Below are 22010 nucleotides of genomic sequence, written 5' to 3' on the forward strand. Positions count from 1 at the left end.
ATAGGTATCATTTTTTCCCCTAAATCATTTGCTAGTTTGTCCCTAACTACCTCTGTGTATATTTCCTAAGAGCAAGGACATTTCCTTATGTGATTATAGTACATTACCAAATTAAAGAAATGTAACATTGATATTCTATTATCTGATATAGTCTATATTCAGATGTTCTAAAAATGATCTTTATAGCATTTTTTTTCCTGGTCCAGGATCCAATCTGGAAATATATACTGCATTTAGTTGTTAAGCACTTGAAAGTTTTAAGCAAGATAGAGTATGAAATACATTTTAGAAAGATCTCCTGACCTCAGTGTGGGGGTGGACTGGAAAGATCTGTAAACACAGGCAGAAAGATTGTAATAGTCTAAGATGAGAAATGATAACACAGTAGCTGCTGAAATAGAGACACATCAACTATAAAAAATTTTAAGTAGAGTCCATGAAATCCGAAGCTTATATAAAAATTTGGAGATGGGACAGTGGGTGAGTGAGAAAGATAATTTGAGAACGACTCCCAGGTTCCTGGCTTGAAGGACTATCTGAATTATGAGAGACTTTTAGAAGGTATCAAATGAATTAAAAAGAAGAATTAAAGAGCAGATATGTGAGGGGGACGCATGATGAGAGATATATGCTTGGGAATCATCAGTATTATTGTGAATGAAGTGAAAGGAGTAGTTGATAGAACAAGTATTGTGGAAACAGAAGAGAGAACTATAAGGAGTGACAGGAAGTAGAAATATTCGAAGAGAAGGCAGAGGAAGAAGAGCCAACAAAGAAATAGAGAAGGAAGGAGGAGAGAGTAGTATTTTGGAAGTGAGTTAAAGGAGGAAGTTCAATAACTGAAGATGCTAAGTAGACTCCAAGTAAATTGTATACTGAAAATAGTCATTTGGAGTTGCCAGTTGGAAGCTTACTGGTACCCTTACTAAAGCAGCCTCAGTAAGGCAGCAGGAACATGAGCCAGATCACAGAGGATCGAGGGCTGGGAAGGATGAAGTGGGGAGAGATGGAGTTGCTTATTATTATTATTATTATTTTTTTTTCTTTGAGACAGAGTCTTGCTCTGTCACCAGGCTGGAGTGCAGTGGCGTGATCTCGGCTCACTGCAACCTCTGCCTCCTGGGTTCAAGCCATTCTCCTGCCTCAGTCTCCTGAGTAGCTGGGACCTCAGGTGTGTGCCACTACACTGGGCTAATTTTTGTATTTTTAGTAGAGATGGGGTGTCACCATCTTGGCCAGGATGGTCTTGATCCCTTGACCTTGTGATCCACCCGCCTTGGCCTCCCAAAGTGTTGGGATTACAGACGTGAGCCACCGCGCCTGGCAGAGTTGCTTATTTTTTTAAGAAATTTGACTCTGAAGGACAGTAAAGATAAGGAACTGGCTGAATCTAGGGAAGATTTTTTTCTTCTCTTTCTTAACTAAATGGGATTGCTCCTGGAAAAGAGTTCTTGCTTTTGTGTCTTTTTTTTTTTTTTTTTTTTTGAGATGGAGTTTTGCTCTTGTTGCCCAGGCTGGAGTGCAATGGCACGATCTCGGCTCACTGCAACCTCCACCTCCTGAGTTAAAGCGATTCTGCTGCCTCAGCCTCCCCAGTAGCTGGGATTACAGGCATGCACTACCACACCCGGCTAATTTTGTATTTTTGGTAGAGACGGGTTTCTCCATGTTGGTCAGACTGGTTTCAAACTCCCAACCTCGGGTGATCCGCCCACCTCGGCCTCCCAAAGTGTTGGGATTACAGGCGTGAGCCACCGCGCCCAGCCTGGTTTGTATCTTTTGAAGTATATGGAATGATTTGGAATTATTCTTGATGTTATGGCACTATTTGTATAATCTAAGAAATTTTTAAAAAGCATTTATTTGTGGCTTGAATTTTAAATTGAATTTAAAAAAAATTTATTGAGGAAAATTTGAAATATACTCATAGAGAAACTAATATCTTTTATATACAGCCCCAAGTTTTAACAGTTAATGTTTTTGTCAGTCTTTTTCACCTTGATCTATTTTAATGCAATTCCAGATACCTTGTCATTTCACCTGTAAATGCCTAAGTAAAGATCATGATTTTACATGATTTTCTTTGCATGATTTTTACAGATTTTCTAAGTAGTCCCACTTTAGGATCCAAAAGTAAAACCGAATTATTAACGTTACAGAAGAATTACTTACCTAGCAGTGGATTTATCAAAACATTCCTTAATGTGTGATAAAATTTAATATAAATTTTCAAGATTACATAGTGTATAATCTGAGGTTGACTTAGGAACATCTATGCTGAGGAACCTCAAATACTATATAAATACAATTCTGAAAAATTTCTACCATTTTTAAAATTTCTCTCTATTCACTGCTACTTTTATCTACCCTACTGTAGTAACTTAACTGTCCTCCTTGCTTCTAGTATTTCCATATTTTAGTTCGTTTTCCATATCCATAGAATTCATTTTCTAAAACACAAATATGATAATTCTATTATATCCCTGTTTAAAAATATCTAACTAATTTCAGGTTCTTAGTAAAGTTCTTCACAACCAGGCCCTTTCTGTCCATTCTCTGTCTCCATTCCTTCCATACCTTTTGGGTGTAATTATTCTGTTTGCTGTTTTTTGACCCACTATGTGTGTTTTTTTTTCTTCCACTTAAGATGTCGCTTCTGACAGAAATGCCCTCTCCATCAATCCATTTTCTGATTGGAAAACTCCCACTGGCATTTTGAGATTTAGCTAAAATCCCACGTGTTACCTTCTTTTTGGTAGCTTTCTTTGACACCAGTTTTGACTGAATTAGATAATCCCTTATCTGCATTCTTGTAATACTTGCTAGTAGCCCTTATAGCTCTTAAACAGTATGCTGTAGTTATTTACATTCCTGTCTCTTAGGCATACCCTCACCTTCCACCCTTACCTAACTACAAGCTGTAGGTTGTCCCAGCAGCCAGCACAGTGCCTGTAAATCATAGGAATTCAGTAATAGTTCATTGAAATTAATCAAATTATTTTTAGCATGCACATTTAAGATACAATTGAGATGCTATTATACTCCTAGCATAATATTTATAATAATAGGCTTTGAAACAAAGCTAAAATTACTCCTTTAGTGTATTAAGTTATTAAACAATTTTTATGCTATTTTTATCCAATAAAGGTCATTTATGGAGGGCCTGCCTATGTATCAAACATGGAGTTGCTAGATATAAGATCTGCTTTTTTATCTTACAGGCAGAATTAGACAGAAAAAGAATAGCAAACAAGAAAGATTGGTTAACACAGTGAGCTGAGTGTTAAAACAGTGGAAAACGGTATGAATGAGAAGGTATTTTCACATATTGACTAAAAAGGAATGCTATTAAGCATAAGGAGGGTTCTGTGAGAAAATATATTTTAGTGAATGTAACAATTCAGTAGGGAGACCTTGATTTAAGGGACCATAGCTTGTGATAAACACAGAAGTTCTTTACATATTTTGCCTTTGTCTAATTTTTAAAATAAAATGTTCATAATGTGTCACAATTTTTGTTACATTTATTTTTGTAAAATATTTTCTGTTCTCTTTTTGTAGGTTCTGTTGTAGTTTTTCCTGAGACCACTAGAATACACTATAATGCAGTATTTTGTGTTTGAAAATTTTTTTTATGTATATATATATATATATATAAAATATAAACTCCATAACATTTTATTGCTACTATTATTTTAAAAGCTTTAATATAATCTGTCTTCAGACTAGTTACATTCAGTTGCTATTTTGACTTCTAGCAGGTATTACTACTTTGTCTTATGGTAAATGAAGTGTGTTTCTGGAAAAATAAGAGATTGACAGTAACATTTAGAACCTTGTTTACTTTCTAGTAACTGGAAGTCAAATTAATGTCTGTAAATCTTACCTTCTGATGATCAATAGTATTACAAACACATTGAACTAGATGGGCAAACATTTAGTCCAGTGATAAAATCTTTGTGGTTAAGAGACACATTGAGAATAGATGTTCTAAATAATTTGGACCAAACATATTTACTAAAAATTAAGTATATATATAGTTAGTTAACCAAATAACAGCAAAAATATTCTCCCTTCTGCCTCAGTTCATTGATTTCCTTTCCCAAGGAAATCTTATCAACTGGTATCTTATGTATTATGTATCGTTCCAGAAAGATTCATATGCATAGGCTAATGAAATAGATATATATCTTTTAAAAAATGTATGGAGACATACATAGTATTTTGTACCTTTTACTTTTTGCTTAAGAGATCAGTTCATTGGCATATGAATATATTTTTTTCCTTCTTAATGTGTAAATGTTACTATAAAACATTTCATACATACGTATAAGATGTAAAGACTGTTATAAAAAATACTCATGTACCCATCACCTACCTTAAGAAATAGGACATCAACTGCCTATAATTTTCATAGGTTTTGTTAGATTTCCTCTCTATGTAAAACTTTTTTTTCTGTTGTGACTGCAAAATGATTATTATTGCAAAATAAGAAAGATTTCAGTATTTTTTTTTTTTTTTTTTTTTTTTTTTTGAGACGGAGTCTCGCTCTGTCGCCTAGGCTGGAGTGCAGTGGCGCAATCTCGGCTCACTGCAAGCTCTGCCTCCCGGGTTCACGCCATTCTCCCGCCTCAGCCTCTCCGAGTAGCTGGGACTACAGGCGCCTGCCAGCACGCCCGGCTAATTTTTTGTATTTTTAGTAGAGACGGGGTTTCACCGTGGTCTCGATCTCCTGACCTCGTGATCCGCCCGCCTCGGCCTCCCAAAGTGCTGGGATTACAAGCGTGAGCCACCGCGCCCGGCCTGATTTCAGTATTTTACACATTTGAGCAAATAATTTTTCATTTCCTTTCTACTTTTTTTCTTTTTTTTGAGACAGGGTCTCACTGTGTCACTCAGGCTGGAGTGCAGTGGCATGATCTTGGCTCACTCACTGCAACCTCTGCAGCTGGGTTTGAGCGATTCTCCCACCTTAGCCTCCTGAGTAACTGGGATTACAGGTGCACCACCATGCCTGGCTAATTTTTGTATTTTTTGATAGAGACAGGGTTTCACCATGTTAGCCAGGCTGATCTCAAACTCCTAACCTCTGGTGATCCATCTACCTTGGCCTCCCAAAGTGTTGGGATTACAGGCATGAGCCCCCATGCCCAGCCACTACTTTTCTTAAATTATGAAAAAAACGAATGCTAAGTGCTCTATTAGGTTTTTATAAGGAAAAAAAAATCTTTCAAATTTGGCTGTGTTACACTTTTCTTCCTTTATTACTTTATTATTTTGGTTCTTCAAATTATTGTTGTTTATATTAATATCCCAGTCTTAACACATTGAATATTTATTATAAATGGCCTCAATATTTTAGGGAGCCAGGAAGTGAAAATATGCCAATAGATTAAGCAGATATGGCTATTTTTAGTCACCCTTTTAAAAATTTCTACATTATCTGGGTTGTTTTTCTAGTATCATGGTTAAATCCGAGATAGTTAAATCAGATGGTTAAATCCTATTAACCAGAATGATAACATTCTGTCAACTTTGAAAAGAAGATAAGACAGTCTTCCCATTCACAGTTCTTTTTGAGTAAAAGACAAGGGATATCTTGACTAGTTTAAAAAAATTCCTTTCTACTGGAATATCTTATTCAACATTGATGATTTGGGCTGGGGTTTTCCCCCTTGGATTGTGCAGTATAATGCATATTTGGCAAATCATGATTATCTGACAAGGCATATAATATTGTAGATGACTTTTCTTTTTAAAAAGCTCAATTTTTTGAGAAAAGTCTTCTACAAATTTATTTCACAATCCAAACCTTTTTTTTTTTTTTTTAACTGTTTTTGATAGTAAAATTTAGCTTTGGCAATCATCAGGAAAATTTGAATACTACAGAAACTAGGATGTTATATGGTTCATTTTGTTATTGCAAAAAGAAGAGTTATGATTCCCAGAGTTACTCCTTTATTTTGTTATAAGGATACTTGATGGTATAACAACAACAGCAACAACAAAAAAGGCAAGCACTTTTGTATTACAACTTTGACACCATGGAAAGCTATGAGCCTTTGAAAGTTCTAGGAGTGTTCAGCCAGGACTATTGAATTCTTGTGACTACTACTATTGTGTATGTTAAAGTTAATTTAAATATATTTTAAGATGGTCTGTATTTTCTCATTTCTTTGTTAGAGCCAAATACCACAAGTTGAAATATGGGACAGAATTAAATCAGGGAGATATGAAGCCTCCAAGCTATGATTCTGTTAAGCTAATTTGAAAGGAAGTTTAAGCGTTAAAAAGAAGTTAATGTCTAGTATTTTCTAGCAACATTTACAACTGTAAGTTACTTTCTAATTATTTGTATATTAGTTATTTTTTCTGACCTGCTTGTCTTTTGGCACCATTTAGTGTCATTTAGATCATTTTCCACCACCTTCCTTCCTTTTCCCTCTTCCTCTTTCTTTTAGTTCCCTATTTTCTGCTTATGTTCTACACTTACTGGAAGGATCAGAGTTCATGGGGTAACATGCACCAGCATAACCTTGTCTTGCTGGGTCTGCCCAGAGTTAATGGGAACTTTCAGATGTGCAGTACAAAGTACATCATGCTCTTGAAATCCTGAGAAAGATTAGGAAATTAGGTAAGAGATTTCTTGTTAAAGCATGGAGGAATTCCTCATCCCAAAAACATAATTCTTCGATTTCAGGTGGAAAACTGTTTTGGTCTTTCTTGTCCACAGGAGTTTCTGTAACTAGAACATGTTTTTTTTTTTCTTTTTCTTTTTTTTTTTGAGACGGAGTCTCGCTGTTGCCCAGGCTGGAGTGCAGTGGCACAATCTCGGCTCACTGCAAGCTCCGCCTCCCGGGTTCACGCCATTCTCCCGCCTCAGCCTCTCCAAGTAGCTGGGACTACAGGCGCCCGCCACCACGCCCGGCTAATTTTTTGTATTTTTAGTAGAGACGGGGTTTCACCGTGGTCTCGATCTCCTGACCTCGTGATCCGCCCGCCTCAGCCTCCCAAAGTGCTGGGATTACAAGCGTGAGCCACCGCGCCCGGCCTAGAACATGTTTTAACAGCTGAACCATTTATTATATTTTTGAATTATTTCTTCTTTTTCTTTTTCCTACTTCATACCATCAAACAATATAAAATATTACTTGTAAATAATCAGATATTAAGAAATATAGATATAATTCACTTATTAGGTATTAGGAAAGAATGACAAAAATTAATCAAAAGTTATCAACCATGTTTCAGATAGGTACGTTTTTGGCATAATTTCAGGTTGAATTTCCCAATCAGATGTCTGAAGACATTAATGTTCATTTATATCATTTACTGAAATACGTACCTTGTGCTAGAGGCTATACATATATATATATATTCACTTTAATTTTTTTTTTTTTTTTTTGAGACAGAGTCTCGCTCTGTCACCTAGCCTGGAGTACAGTGGCACAATCTCGGCTCACTGCAGGCTCCGCCTCCTGGGTTCATGCCATTCTCCTGCCTCAGTCTCCCGAGTAGCTGGGACTACAGGTGCCTGCCACCATGCCTGGCTAATTTTTTGTGTTTTTAGTAGAGACGGGGTTTCACCGTGTTAGCCAGGATGGTCTCGATTTCCTGACCTCGTGATCCACCCACGTCGGCCTCCCAAAGTGCTGGGATTACAGGCGTGAGCCACCATACCCGGCCACATATTCACTTTAAATTTTAAAGTAGTTATTCGGTAAAGTATCTTCAGTAAATATAATATTTATTTGGATTTTACATATGTGAAATTAAAGTCAGAGAAGTGGAAAAACTTGCCCAATGTCACACAGATGTTAAGTGATGATAGAATATGGAGCTGAACCCAGGTCTTTCTGACTCCAAAATTCATATTATTTATTTTATCACGTTGCTTCTGTATTTGACAGTGTATGAAAGAACTTTCCAAAATGACTTCTAAATGTACTGCCAATTTTATAGTTAATTTAGTGTAGTAGTATATTAATGCATTTCCTTAGCTGAATATTAAATGCTTGAGATCTAGAGCAATGCCAGTTGATCACTGGTGTGTTTTTTTTCCTTTGTTTCTTAATATTCTGTCTTTTACTTGAGTGTCCTTGTGACCTGAGATGTGCTTAAATTTCAAAATAAATTTTTAAAAAATCTAGGCTATTTGCTAAAAACTGTTCTAAAACTATATTAACTGACTCAAAGAAGTGATTTTAATTGGTATTGTATTAAAAGGTTTTCATTTCTTTTTTTTTTTTATTTTTTTTATTTTTTATTTTTTATTATACTTTAGGGTTTTAGGGTACATGTGCACAATGTGCAGGTTTGTTACATATGTATCCATGTGCCATGTTGATTTCCTGCACCCATTAACTCGTCATTTAGCATTAGGTGTATCTCCTAATGCTGTCCCTCCCCCCTCCCCCCACCCCACAACAGTCCCCAGAGTGTGATGATCCCCTTCCTGTGTCCATGCGTTCTCATTGTTCAATTCCCACCTATGAGTGAGAACATGCGGTGTTTGGTTTTTTGACCTAGCGATAGTTTACTGAGAATGATGTTTTCCATTTTCATCCATGTCCCTACAAAGGACACGAACTCATCATTTTTTATGGCTGCATAGTATTCCATGGTGTATATGTGCCACATTTTCTTAATCCAGTCTATTGTTGTTGGACATTTGGGTTGGTTCCAAGTCTTTGCTATTGTGAATAGTGCCGCAATAAACATACGTGTGCATGTGTCTTTATAGCAGCATGATTTATAGTCCTTTGGGTATATACCCAGTAATGGGATGGCTGGGTCAAATGGTATTTCTAGTTCGAGATCCCTGAGGAATCGCCACACTGACTTCCACAATGGTTGAACCAGTTTACAGTCCCACCAACAGTGTAAAAGTGTTCCTATTTCTCCACATCCTCTCCAGCACCTGTTGTTTCCTGATTTTTTAATGATGGCCATTCTAACTGGTGTGAGATGGTATCTCACCGTGGTTTTGATTTGCATTTCTCTGATGGCCAGTGATGATGAGCATTTCTTCATGTGTTTTTTGGCTGCATAAATGTCTTCTTTTTAGAAGTGTCTGTTCATGTCCTCTGCCCACCTTTTGATGGGGTTGTTTGTTTTTTTCTTGTAAATTTGTTTGAGTTCATTGTAGATTCTGGATATTAGCCCCTTGTCAGATGAGTAGGTTGCAAAAATTTTCTGCCACTCTGTAGGTTGCCTGTTCACTCTGATGATAGTTTCCCTTGCTGTGCAGAAGCTCTTTAGTTTAATGAGATCCCATTTGTCGATTTTGGCTTTTGTTGCCATTGCTTTTGGTGTTTTAGACATGAAGTCCTTGCCCACGCCTATGTCCTGAATGGTATTGCCTAGGTTTTCTTGTAGGATTTTAATGGTTTTAGGTCTAACATATAAGTCTTTAATCCATCTTGAATTAATTTTTGTATAAGGTGTAAGGAAGGGATCCAGTTTCAGCTTTCTACATATGGCTAGCCAGTTTTCCCAACACCATTTATTAAATAGGGAATCCCTTCCCCATTTCTTGTTTTTGTCAGGTTTGTCAAAGATCAGATAGTTGTAGCTATGCGGCATCATTTCTGAGGGCTCTGTTCTGTTCCATTGATCTATGTCTCTGTTGTGGTACCAGTACCATGCTGTTTTGGTTACTGTAGCCTTGTAGTATAGTTTAAAGTCAGGTAGCGTGATGCCTCCAGCTTTGTTCTTTTGGCTTAGGATTGACTTGGCGATGCGGGCTCTTTTTTGGTTTCATATGAACTTTAAAGTAGTTTTTTCCAATTCTGTGAAGAAAGTCATTGGTAGCTTGATGGGGATGGCATTGAATCTATAAATTACCTTGGGCAGTATGGCCATTTTCACGATATTGATTCTTCCAACCCATGAGCATGGAATGTTCTTCCATTTGTTTGTATCCTCTTTTATTTCATTGAGCAGTGGTTTGTAGTTCTCCTTGAAGAGGTCCTTCACATCCCTTGTAAGTTGGATTCCTAGGTATTTTATTCTCTTTGAAGCAATTGTGAATGGGAGTTCACTCATGATTTGGCTCTCTGTTTGTCTGTTATTGGTGTACAAGAATGCTTGTGATTTTTGTACATTAATTTTGTATCCTGAGACTTTGCTGAAGTTGCTAATCAGCTTAAGGAGATTTTGGGCTGAGAGAGTGGGGTTTTCTAGATATACAATCATGTCATCTGCAAACAGGGACAATTTGACTTCCTCTTTTCCTAATTGAATACCCTTTATTTCCTTCTCCTGCCTGATTGCTCTGGCCAGAACTTCCAGCACTATGTTGAATAGGAGCAGTGAGAGAGGGCATCCCTGTCTTGTGCCAGTTTTCAGAGGGAATGCTTCCAGTTTTTGCCCATTCAGTATGATATTGGCTGTGGGTTTGTCATAGATAGCTCTTATTATTTTGAGATATGTCCCATCAATACCTACTTTATTGAGAGTTTTTAGCATGAAGGGTTGTTGAATTTTGTCAAAGGCCTTTTCTGCATCTATTGAGATAATCATGTGGTTTTTGTCTTTGGTTCTGTTTATATGCTGGATTACATTTATTGATTTGCATATGTTGAACCAGCCTTGCATCCCAGGGATGAAGCCCACTTGATCATGGTGGATAAGCTTTTTGATGTGCTGCTGGATTCGGTTTGCCAGTATTTTATTGAGGATTTTTGCATCAATGTTCATCAAGGATATTGGTCTGAAATTCTCTTTTTTGGTTAAGTCTCTGCCAGGTTTTGGTATCAGGACGATGCTGGCTTCGTAAAATGTGTTAGGGAGGATTCCCTCTTTTTCTATCGATTGGAATAGTTTCAGAAGGAATGGTACCAGTTCCTCCTTGTACCTCTGGTAGAATTCAGCTGTGAATCCATCAGGTCCTGGACTCTTTTTGGTTGGTAAGCTATTGATTATTGCCACAATTTCAGAACCTGTTATTGGTCTATTCAGAGATTCAACTTCTTCCTGGTTTAGTCTTGGGAGGGTGTATTTGTCGAGGAATTTATCCATTTCTTCTAGATTTTCTAGTTTATTTGCATAGAGGTGTTTGTAGTATTCTCTGATGGTAGATTGTATTTCTGTGGGATCGGTGGTGATATCCCCTTTTTCGTTTTTTATTGCATCTATTTGATTCTTCTCTCTTTTCTTCTTTATTAGTCTTGCTAGCGGTCCATCAATTTTGTTGATCTTTTCAAAAAACCAGCTCCTGGATTCATTAATTTTTTGAAGGGTTTTTTGTGTCTCTATTTCCTTCAGTTCTGCTCTGATTTTAGTTATTTCTAGCCTTCTGCTAGCTTTTGAATGTGTTTGCTCTTGCTTTTCTAGTTCTTTTAATTGTGATGTTAGGGTGTCCATTTTGGATCTTTCCTGCTTTCTCTTGTGGGCATTTAGTGCTATAAATTTTCCTCTACACACTGCTTTGAACGTGTCCCAGAGATTCTGGTATGTTGTGTCTTTGTTCTCGTTGGTTTCAAAGAACATCTTTATTTCTGCCTTCATTTCATTATGTACCCAATAGTCATTCAGGAGCAGGTTGTTCAGTTTCCATGTAGTTGAGCGGTTTTGAGTAAGTTTCTTAATCCTGAGTATCTAGTTTGATTGCACTGTGGTCTGAGAGACAGTTTGTTATAATTTCTGTTCTTTTACATTTGCTGAGGAGAGCTTTACTTCCAACTATGTGGTCAATTTTGGAATGGGTGTGGTGTGGTGCTGAAAAAAATGTATATTCTGTTGACTTGGGGTGGAGAGTTCTGTAGATGTCTATTAGGTCCACTTTATGTAGAGCTGAGTTCAATTCCTGAATATCCTTGTTAACTTTCTGTCTCGTTGATCTGTCTAATGCTGACAGTGGGGTGTTAAAATCTCCCATTATTATTGTGTGGGAGTTTAAGTCCCTTTGTCGGTCACTGAGGACTTGCTTTATGAATCTGGGTGCTCCTGTGTTGGGTGCATATATATTTAGGATAGTTAGCTCTTCTTGTTGAATTGATCCCTTTACCATTATGTAATGGCCTTCTTTGTCTCTTTTGATCTTTGTTGGTTTAAAGTCTATTTTATCAGAGACTAGGATTGCAACCCCTGCCTTTTTTTGATTTCCAGTTGCTTGATAGATCTTCCTCCATCCCTTTATTTTGAGTCTATGTGTGTCTCTGCACGTGAGATGGGTTTCCTGAATACAGCACACTGATGGGTCCTGACTCCTTATCCAGTTTGCCAGTCTGTGTCTTTTGGTTGGAGCATTTAGCCCATTTACATTTAACGTTAATATTGTTATGTGTGAATCTGATCCTGTCATTATGATGTTAGTTGGTTATTTTGCTCGTTAGTTGCTATAGTTTCTTCCTAGCCTCGATGGTCTTTACCGTTTGGCATGTTTTTGCAGTGGCTGGTGCCGGTTGTTCCTTTCCATGTTTAGTGCTTCCTTCAGGAGCTCTTTTAGGGCAGGCCTGGTGGTGACAAAATCACTCAGCGTTTGCTTATCTGTAAAGTATTTTATTTCTCCTTCACTTATGAAGCTTAGTTTGGCGGGATAGGAAATTCTGGGTTGAAAATTCTTTTCTTTAAGAATGGTGAATATCGGCCCCCACTCTCTTCTGGCTTGTAGAGTTTCTGCTGAGAGATCAGCTGTTAGTCTGATGGGCTTCCCTTTGTGGGTAACCCGACCTTTCTCTCTGGCTGCCCTTAACATTTTTTCCTTCATTTCCACTTTGGTGAATCTGACAATTATGTGTCTTGGAGTTGCCCTTCTCGAGGAGTATCTTTGTGGCGTTCTCTGTATTTCCTGAATCTGAATGCTGGCCTGCCTTGCTAGATTGGGGAAGTTCTCCTGGATAATGTCTTGCAGAGTGTTTTCCAACTTGGTTCCATTCTCCCCATCATTTTCAGGTACACCAATCAGACGTATGTTTGGTCTTTTCACATAGTCCAAAATTTCTTGGAGGCTTTGTTCATTTCTTTTTATTCTTTTTTCTCTAAACTTCCCTTCTCTCTTCATTTCATTCATTTCATCTTCCATCAACGATACCCTTTCTTCCAGTTGATCGCATCTGCTACTGAGGCTTCTGCAGTCTTCGTGTAGTTCTCGAAACTTGGCTTTCAGGCTCCATCAGCTCCTTTAAGCCCTTCTCTCCATTGGTTATTCTAGTTATCCATTCTTCTAATTTTTTTTCAAAGTTTTTAACTTCTTTGCTATTGTTTTGAATTTCCTCTCGTAGCTCAGAGTAGTTTGATCGTCTGAGGCCTTCTTCTCTCAACTCATCAAAGTCATCCTCCATCCAGCTTTGTTCTGTTGCTGGTGAGGAACTGCGTTCCTTTGGAGGAGGAGAGGTGCTCTGTTTTTTAGAGTTTCCAGTTTTTGTGCTCTGTTTTTTCCCCATCTTTGTGGTTTTATCTACTTTTTGTCTTTGATGATGGTGATGTACAGATGGGTTTTTGTTGTGGATGTCCTTTCTGTTTGTTAGTTTTCCTTCTACCAGACAGGCCCCTCAGCTGCAGGTCTGTTGGAGTTTACTAGAGGTCCACTCCAGACCCTGTTTGGCTGGGTGTCAGCAGCGGTGGCTGCAGAACAGCGGATTTTCGTGAGACCACAAATTCAGCTGTCTGATAGTTCCTCTGAAAGTTTTGTCTCAGAGGGGTACCCGGTTGAATGAGGTGTCAGTCTGTCCCTACTGGGGGGGTGCCTCCCAGTTAGGCTGCTCGGGGGTGAGGGACCCTCTTTAGGAGGCAGTCTGTCCGTTCTCAGATCTCCAGCTGCGTGCTGGGAGAACCACTACTCTCTTCAAAGCTGTCAGACAGGTACATTTAAGTCTGTGGAGGTTCTTGCTGAGTTTTTGTTTGTCTGTGCCCTGCCCCCAGAGGTGGAGCCTACAGAGGCAGGCACCCTCCTTGAGCTGTGGTGGGCTCCACCCAGTTCGAGCTTCCTGGCTGCTTTGTTTACCTAAGCAAGCCTGGGCAATGGCGGGTGCCCCTCCCCCAGCCTCGCTGCCACCTTGCAGCTTGATCTCAGACTGCTGTGCTAGCAATCAGCGAGACTCCGTGGGCATAGGACCCTCCGAGCCAGGTGCAGGACACAATCTCCTAGTGTGCCGTTTTCCAGGCCCGTTGGAAAAGCGCAGTATTAGGATGGGACTGACCCGATATTCCAGGTGCCGTCTGTTTCCCCTTTCTTTGACTAGGAAAGGGAACTCCCTGACCCCTTGCGCTTCCCGAGTGAGGCAGTGCCTCGCCCTGCTTCAGCTCGCACACAGTGCGCTTCACCGACTGTCCCGCACCCACTGTTAACGCACTCCCTAGTGAGATGAAACCGGTACCTCAAGCAGAAATGCAGAAATCACCCGTCTTCTGTGTCGCTGGGGCTGGGAGCTGGAGACCGGAGCTGTTCCTATTCGGCCATCTTGGCTCCACCCCCTAAAAGGTTTTCATTTCTTATGTTTTGGATACCAATTTAGGAGAATAGAAGCCTAGATGCAATATATTTTTAAATGTTTGTAAGTAAACATGGCTGGCTGCAGTGGCTAATGCCTGTAATCCCACTTTGGGAGGCCAAGGTGGGAGGATTGCTTCAGGCTAGGAGTTTGAGACCAGTCTGGGCAACGTAGCAAGACCCTGTCTCTACCAAAAAAATTAAAAAATTAGCTGGGGATGGTGGCACATGCCTGTAGTCCTAGCTACTGGGGAGGCTGAGGTGAAAGGATCACTTGAGCTCAGGAGTTTGAGGTTAGGTTATAGTGTGCTAAGATTATGCCACTTCACTCTAACCTGAGTGACAGAGTGAGATCCTGTCTCTTAAAAAAAATTATAAATTTTATAAGTAAACAGCGCAGCTCAGTAGAAAGGGCTTGCGCTTTTAAAGCAGATAGATGTAAGTTTGACTCTGCCCCAACGTTTTAAATTTCCGTGATCCTACTTAATTTCTCTATGGTTACTCCATTCCTGATCTGTGAACTAGGAAATACTCTGGGAATACTTCCTAACTCAAATGTTTATTTTCTTAGTATACAATACCTAGTTATTCTCAGTATATAATACTTAGTATCTAGTATCATTTCATCTAACTTTCTTTTTTTTTTTTTTTTTTTTTTTTGAGATGGAGTCTTGCTCTGTAGCCCAGGCTGGAGTACAGTGGCGCAATCTCGGCTCACTGCAAGCTCTGCCTCCCGGGTTCAGGCCATTCTCCTGCCTCAGCCTCCCGAGTAGCTGGGACTACAGGCGCCCGCCACCACGCCTGGCTCATTTTTTGTACTTTTAGTAGAAACGGGGTTTCACCGTGTTAGCCAAGATGGTCTCGATCTCATGATCCGCCCGCCTCGGCCTCCCAAAGTGCTAGGATTACAGGCGTGAGCCACCACGCCCGGCCCATTTCATCTAACTTTCCAATCATGCATTCATCTTATAAAGATTATGTGTATAATGTTTTTCAGACCTAGTACCAAATCCAGTGAATAAGACAATGCCCTGTTGGATTTTTATAGGGAAGACAGACAGTTAAAGAAGTGATTACAATAACATATGACATGTATAATGGAGAAATAATAAGTGTTATTGAGCGCAGTAGCACAAACCTAGTCAAGTGGTCAGGAAAGGCTTCTTGGAGGAAGTGATGTTTAATTTTGACATCTGAAGGACAAGTAGGAATTAGCCAGGGCAAGTAAACTGACTAAATATTTGTTGAATGGGAGGTGGGAGAAAGGCAGAGTATTAGCAGCAGAGCTTCTGAGGTAAGACTATGGCACATGTGAGAAATGGGATACCTGAATAGTAGTGGGAGAGAGGGAAGGAATGTTTCCAGATGTAGATAGAGAGTTAGCTGGGGGGTAAAATAGTTACAAGGGCCTTGTGAAACATGTTAAGTAGTTCACACTTAGGAATATTCTAAGCATTTGAAGGATCTTAATTAGGGGTTTATGATGAGATTTACTCTTGGCTTACATGGGCTGTAGTGTGGAAGATGGATTAGAGAGGAGCAACGTTGGAGATGGGGCGACTGGTTAGAGGACTGTTGCAGAAACCTGGGCAAATGAGTAAGGTTTCCTTGACAAGGGTGTGTTCAGGAAATATTTAGGAAGTAAAATATGCAGAAACTAGTTCTTTTTACATATACGTAAATTTGATTTTATGCTGATCTTCTCTGTATTATTCTAATTTTAGTATATGTGCTGCCAAGGCAAGCACAGGAACTACTTCTTGATTCGATGTAGGGGGTGAAAAAAGGATGAGTCAGAAGTGACTCCCACATTTGTAATTTAAACAACTAGACCAGAAGTAGATTTGGAAAATGGTGGGTTCACTTTTGGATTTATTTCTTAGATAACCAAATGAAGATGGCTAGTAGACAGTTGAGTATATGGGTCTTGAGCTCAAGCCAGAAGTATGGATGTGTTAGAGACATAAATTTGAGAGGCATCCACATATGGTACTGGTGGCACTCACGGCCATTGGAGTTGAAACAGTCACCCAGGAGCTGTATGTGAGGTAAGACTACATAAAATGGAGCCCTGAGGAATGACATTTAAAAGACTGGTAGAAGAATGGAAACATGAAAAAGAGTCTGATACAGAGTACATTAACAGTAGGAGGAAAACCAGGAGACCAAGGAAACCAAGAGAAGAGAGGGCTTCCAGAAGGAAGGACTGTTTAACACTACTGGTTAATTCCCAGAGGGCTGAAGAATATCTGTAGGACTTTGTGACACACGGGACACTGAGAACTTCAGGAGAGAGGTGAGGGCAGAAACAAAGTGGGTATAGTTAGCTTTCAGGAAGCTTAGGTTGTGAAGATGAAGGAGAGAGATTAGAGGGCAATAGCTGGAAGGACACATGGGGTCAAGGAAAGTGTGTGTGTGTGTGTGTTTGTGCCCGTGTGTGCACACTCACGCGCACATGTGTGATGTGTGTCTTAGAGGAGTAACCAATTAAAGGGAAAGAGTAGAGATACTCAAAATAGGAAGATAATCTGAAGAAGGTGATAGGGATTGGATTCTGAGAATAGCTGGAGAATGGCAGGAGGAGCATGTCTTTTATCATTACCAAGAGAGAATGTAGGAAGTTAGGTTAACAGGTTTATAGATTTGGATTTCTGTTTGGTGGTGGGTATTTGAGGGAATGTCCACAAGTGATAGCTTTATGTATGAGATAGGATTATCTGCTGAGAGTGGGCCAGACGTTTAAGAAAAGTAGAGAAGGTTTAAAATTCTAATGGTAAACAGGAAGACTAACTTTCTAGGGAATAGTAGGATCAAGAAAAGCTAAGGGTCCAGTTGAGGTGTGTGATCATGAGTGTATGTAGAGGCACTAGGCTGCACATTTGGTCGCCTGGGTAAAGTCAAAGAAAATGCAGATAGTTAATAGTTGAATTCATGGAGAGACAAAGGGACAAAAAAATTGGCAAAGGAATGATTGAAGTGATAAGCCATGAACTAAAACTACAGAGGGAAGGAAGTGAAGACACAAGGAGGCTGGCTAATGGGTGAATTAAAAGTAAAGGGGTAGATCCTGGTCTAGAGCAGGTCAGCAAACTTTTTCTGTAAAGGGCTGGATAGTAAATATTTTGGGTTTTGCAGGCTGTTTGTTGCAGCTACTCAACTTTGCCACTGTAACATGCAAGCATTCATAGACAGTACATAAATGAATGGATGTGTCTCTACTATAAAAACAGGTGGTAGGCTGGATTTGACATGCAGGCAATAGTGTGCTGGCCCCTGGCTAGAGGTCCCAGCTAAATTAAAGAACTAGCGAATTTAGGGAAAAAAGAAAGAAAAAAGAACTAATGAATTGGGAGTAATTGAGCCTGACGGGTCTGCTCAGAGAATCAGTTTGCATCTATGATAGTTCTTTATGATGACAAGACCTAAGACATGACAGCTAGAGAGAGTGGTGGCTGTGAAGAGGCAGAAGTGGATCTCCTACATGCATATTGATTTCACTCAAGATGATGTAGACGTTTGGTGGCAGAAGCATGTGAGCCAGATTTGGAGGTTATCTTGGGATTTATAGATGACGGTGATAAGGACTGGAGGTAGCAGAAAGGGTATATTCAAATAGCATAACCATTAAAGAAGCAGGGTTTTTTTTTTTTTTCATTCTTTGTTCTTTTATTTATTTACCATATTTTCCTAAAACTGATAATCCAGACATTTTCTGAAACATTTTTCACAAAAATTTACTTTTCCTTTCTAATTTTTTTTTGTCCCACTTCCAGACCTTCATATTTCTACTTTAGAAGAATATTATCTCAGGCTATGTTAAAATGTATTTATTTTTGATATTTCAGTCTCTCCTATTTAATATTAGAAGCCAGGTAGTTATTTAAAGTTGAATATATCCAGTGTGATAAATTCTGTCTTTTAATTGAGAAATTTAGACCATTTGCACTTACGATTATTGATATGGTTAGGTTAATGCTATCACCTTTGTAATTTGTTTTGTTCAGTCTGTTCTTGTTTCTTTTCCTTCTCTTTCAGCCTTCTTTTGAATTATCAAATATTTTTTATGATTCAGTTTTATCTCTTTTGCTGACTTATTAGCAGTAATTCTTATTTTAGTAATTGCTTTAGGGCTTACAAGGCACATCTTTAACTTATTACAGTCTGTCTTCAAGTGATAATACACCACTTCATGGATAGTACAATAACCTTATAATAGTGTACTTCCATTTCTCCTCTTCCCAGTCTTTGTGCTATTGTTGTCATGTATTTTACTTCTATGTATGTGATAAACCACACACGCCATTGTTATTTTTTTCCAGCAGTCTTTTGTCTTTTAAAGATATTTAAATAATAATATGAAAAAAAATTCCCAGTACTCATTATTCCTTTGTGTAGATCTGTGTTTCCATATTATTTTCCTTCAACCTTAAAGTCTTCCACTCACGTATCTTCTAATATGGAATGCTAGTAATGGATTTTTGCAGCTTTTGTATGTCTGAAAACTTTTGTTTTTTTTTTTTTTTGAGACGAAGTCTCGCTCTTTTCCCCCAGGCTGGAGTGCGATGGCACGATCTCGGCTCACTGCAACCTCCGCCTCTCAGGTTCAAGTGATTCTCCTGCCTCGGCCCCCCGGAGTAGCTGGGATTACAGGCACCTGCCACCACGCCTGGATAATTTTTGTATTTTTAGTAGAAATTGGGTTTTACCATGTTGGCCAGGCTGGTCTAGAACTCCTGACCTCAGGTGATCCGCCCAGCTTGGCCTCCCAAAGTGCTGGGATTACAGGCATGAGCCACTGCGCCCAGCCTGAAAAAGTCTTTATTTTGCTCATAGGCATTATTTCGGATGAGATACCTCCTGTTGCCCTTATTTTTGTTCATCTGTGTATAATGTGCCCTATTTCTCTGGCTGCTTTTAAGATTTTCTCTTTATCATTGGTTCTAAATTATTTTATTATGATATGCCCTGGTGTAGTTAGCCCTCTCTACGTATTTCTTATGCTTGGGATTTACTGAGTTTCTTGGATCTATGGATTTATAGTTTTCATGGAATTTGGCACTTTTCAGCCATTATTTCTTCAGATACTGTTACTGTTCCTCCCTGTGCTATGATCTGGAAACTCTCTCTAGGTGGTGTCTGGGATAATCATGAGGCTTACTACCTGTTTGCTTCCCCCTTCTCTCAGGTATTACTGTCCTTTGTTGCATAATGTCCAGTGTTTTGAAAACCATTGTTTCATCTGTTTTGTTTTACAGTTGGTTCAGCAGGACGGTAAATCTAGTGTCTGTTACTCTAATTTGACTGGAAATAACAGTCAAATACTTTTGATATTACCGAGAAATTCAACTATTATCTATATTAAAATCCTCACTTTTATATAATGTCACTTTTTGAACTTGACAAGGCAAGAATGAATGTGATAGTTGATGACTACTTTCTAACCATGGAAAGAACTGTGACCTTAGCCTGAATAAGGAAATATAAGAGCTATTTGACTTTGGGCTTTTTTTAACCTGAATTTTTTTTTTTTTTTTTTGAGATGAAGTCTCTAGCTCTGTTGCCCAGGCTGCAGTGCAGTGGTGTAATCTCGATTCACTGTAACCTTCACCTCCTGGGTTCAAATGATTCTCCTGCCTCAGCCTCCCTAGTAGCTGGGATTACAGGCATGCGCCACCTTGCCCAGCTTTTTTTTTTTTTTTTTTGGGGTGGTTGGGGGTGGGGATAGAGGCTTGCTGTGTCGCCCAGGCTGGAGTGTGGTGATGCGATCTTGGCTCACAGCAACCTCCGGCTCACTACAACCTCTGCCTGCCAGGTTCATGTGATTCTCCTGCCTCAGCCTCCTGAGTCGTTGGGATTACAGGCATGAGCCACCGCACCTGGCCTCCAACTAACTTTTGTATTTTTAGTAGCGATGAAGTTTCACCATATTGGCCAGGCTGGTCTCAAACTCCTGGGTTCGAGTGATCCACCCACCTCGGCCTCCCAAAGTGCTGGGATTACAGGCATGAGCCACCGTGGCCCAGCCATAACTTCAGATGTTAGAGGGTCAGATTTTATCTCAGTGTAAGAATACACTTTTTTTCAAGAGGATAGGGTACATTCTTATTTAATTATTATTAAGATATAATTTACATATCATAAAAGTCACCCTTTTTAGTGTTTTCACAAATCTCTCCCTCTCTATGCTAATCCCCTCGCAACCAGTAGTCTGTTTTCCATTTCTATAGTTTTGCCGTTTCTAGAAAGTCATATGAATTCCAGAATCTTACAGATTGTAGCCTTTTGATTCTGGCATATTCACTTAGAATAATGCATTTGAGATTTATGTATGTTTGTATCAGTAATTCATTCCTTGTTCTTCTTGAGTAGTATTCCATTGATTTGCTGTATCACACTTTTGTAATATCACTGACTGCCAAAATAGGCAGAAGTAGTTGAGTATATTTGAGGATGGCATAGAAAGGATTTAGCCCTATTCTGATGGGAGATTTAATTACCTCAGAACTTCATTTAACATCTGAAGTTTTGAAATGGCAATGTAAATGTTTTTACTTGGAAAGTACAGGTTATTCACTTGACTTAAGAAGGGGATATATTGGAACATACTGTGTTACCTACACAGATCCTGAATTTGTGATCAATGGAAACAAGATGTATTTGTTTTCCCTAGTTTGGGGACAGTGTTTTTGCTCCCTTCTTTTTAAATTTTTTTTAATTTATTTTCTCTTTGAAGTTATCACAAAGTAATTAGCTTCTTTTTGGAGTTAATTTAATTCCCCTTATTTTCTACCTGCCTCTCCAGTCTACTTCTGTTTCTTTGGTATATCACAGAACTAAGCCTAGTTATTTTAGAGTTGTTTTAGAAGAAAAACAAACTTGGAAGATTTAATTCTTTTTTTTTTTTTTCTTTTTTTTTTTTTTTTATTATACTTTAGGGTTTTAGGGTACATGTGCACAATGTGCAGGTTTGTTACATATGTATCCATGTGCCATGTTGATTTCCTGTACCCATTAATTCGTCATTTAGCATTAGGTGTATCTCCTAATGCTGTCCCTCCCCCCTCCCCCCACCCCACAACAGTCCCCAGAGCGTGATGTTCCCCTTCCTGTGTCCATGAGTTCTCATTGTTCAATTCCCACCTATGAGTGAGAACATGCGGTGTTTGGTTTTTTGTCCTTGCGATAGTTTACTGAGAATGATGTTTTCCAGTTTCATCCATGTCCCTACAAAGGACACGAACTCATCATTTTTTATGGCTGCATAGTATTCCATGGTGTATATGTGCCACATTTTCTTAATCCAGTCTATCGTTGTTGGACATTTGGGTTGGTTCCAACTCTTTGCTATTGTGAATAGTGCCGCAATAAACATACGTGTGCATGTGTCTTTATAGCAGCATGATTTATAGTCCTTTGGGTATATACCCAGTAATGGGATGGCTGGGTCAAATGGTATTTCTAGTTCGAGATCCCTGAGGAATCGCCACACTGACTTCCACAATGGTTGAACTAGTTTACAGTCCCACCAACAGTGTAAAAGTGTTCCTATTTCTCCACATCCTCTCCAGCACCTGTT

The 22010-nt window shown here is 39.0% G+C and overlaps 1 pseudogene; it reads left to right on the forward strand.

Annotated features, from left to right (window-relative positions):
- LOC134737327 (lymphocyte-specific protein 1-like) overlaps positions 1-22010 on the forward strand; it is a 58805-nt pseudogene that overhangs the window by 25305 nt on the left and 11490 nt on the right.

The sequence above is a fragment of the Symphalangus syndactylus genome, chromosome 8, assembly GCF_028878055.3.
Source record: "Symphalangus syndactylus isolate Jambi chromosome 8, NHGRI_mSymSyn1-v2.1_pri, whole genome shotgun sequence".
Taxonomy (NCBI): domain Eukaryota; kingdom Metazoa; phylum Chordata; class Mammalia; order Primates; family Hylobatidae; genus Symphalangus; species Symphalangus syndactylus.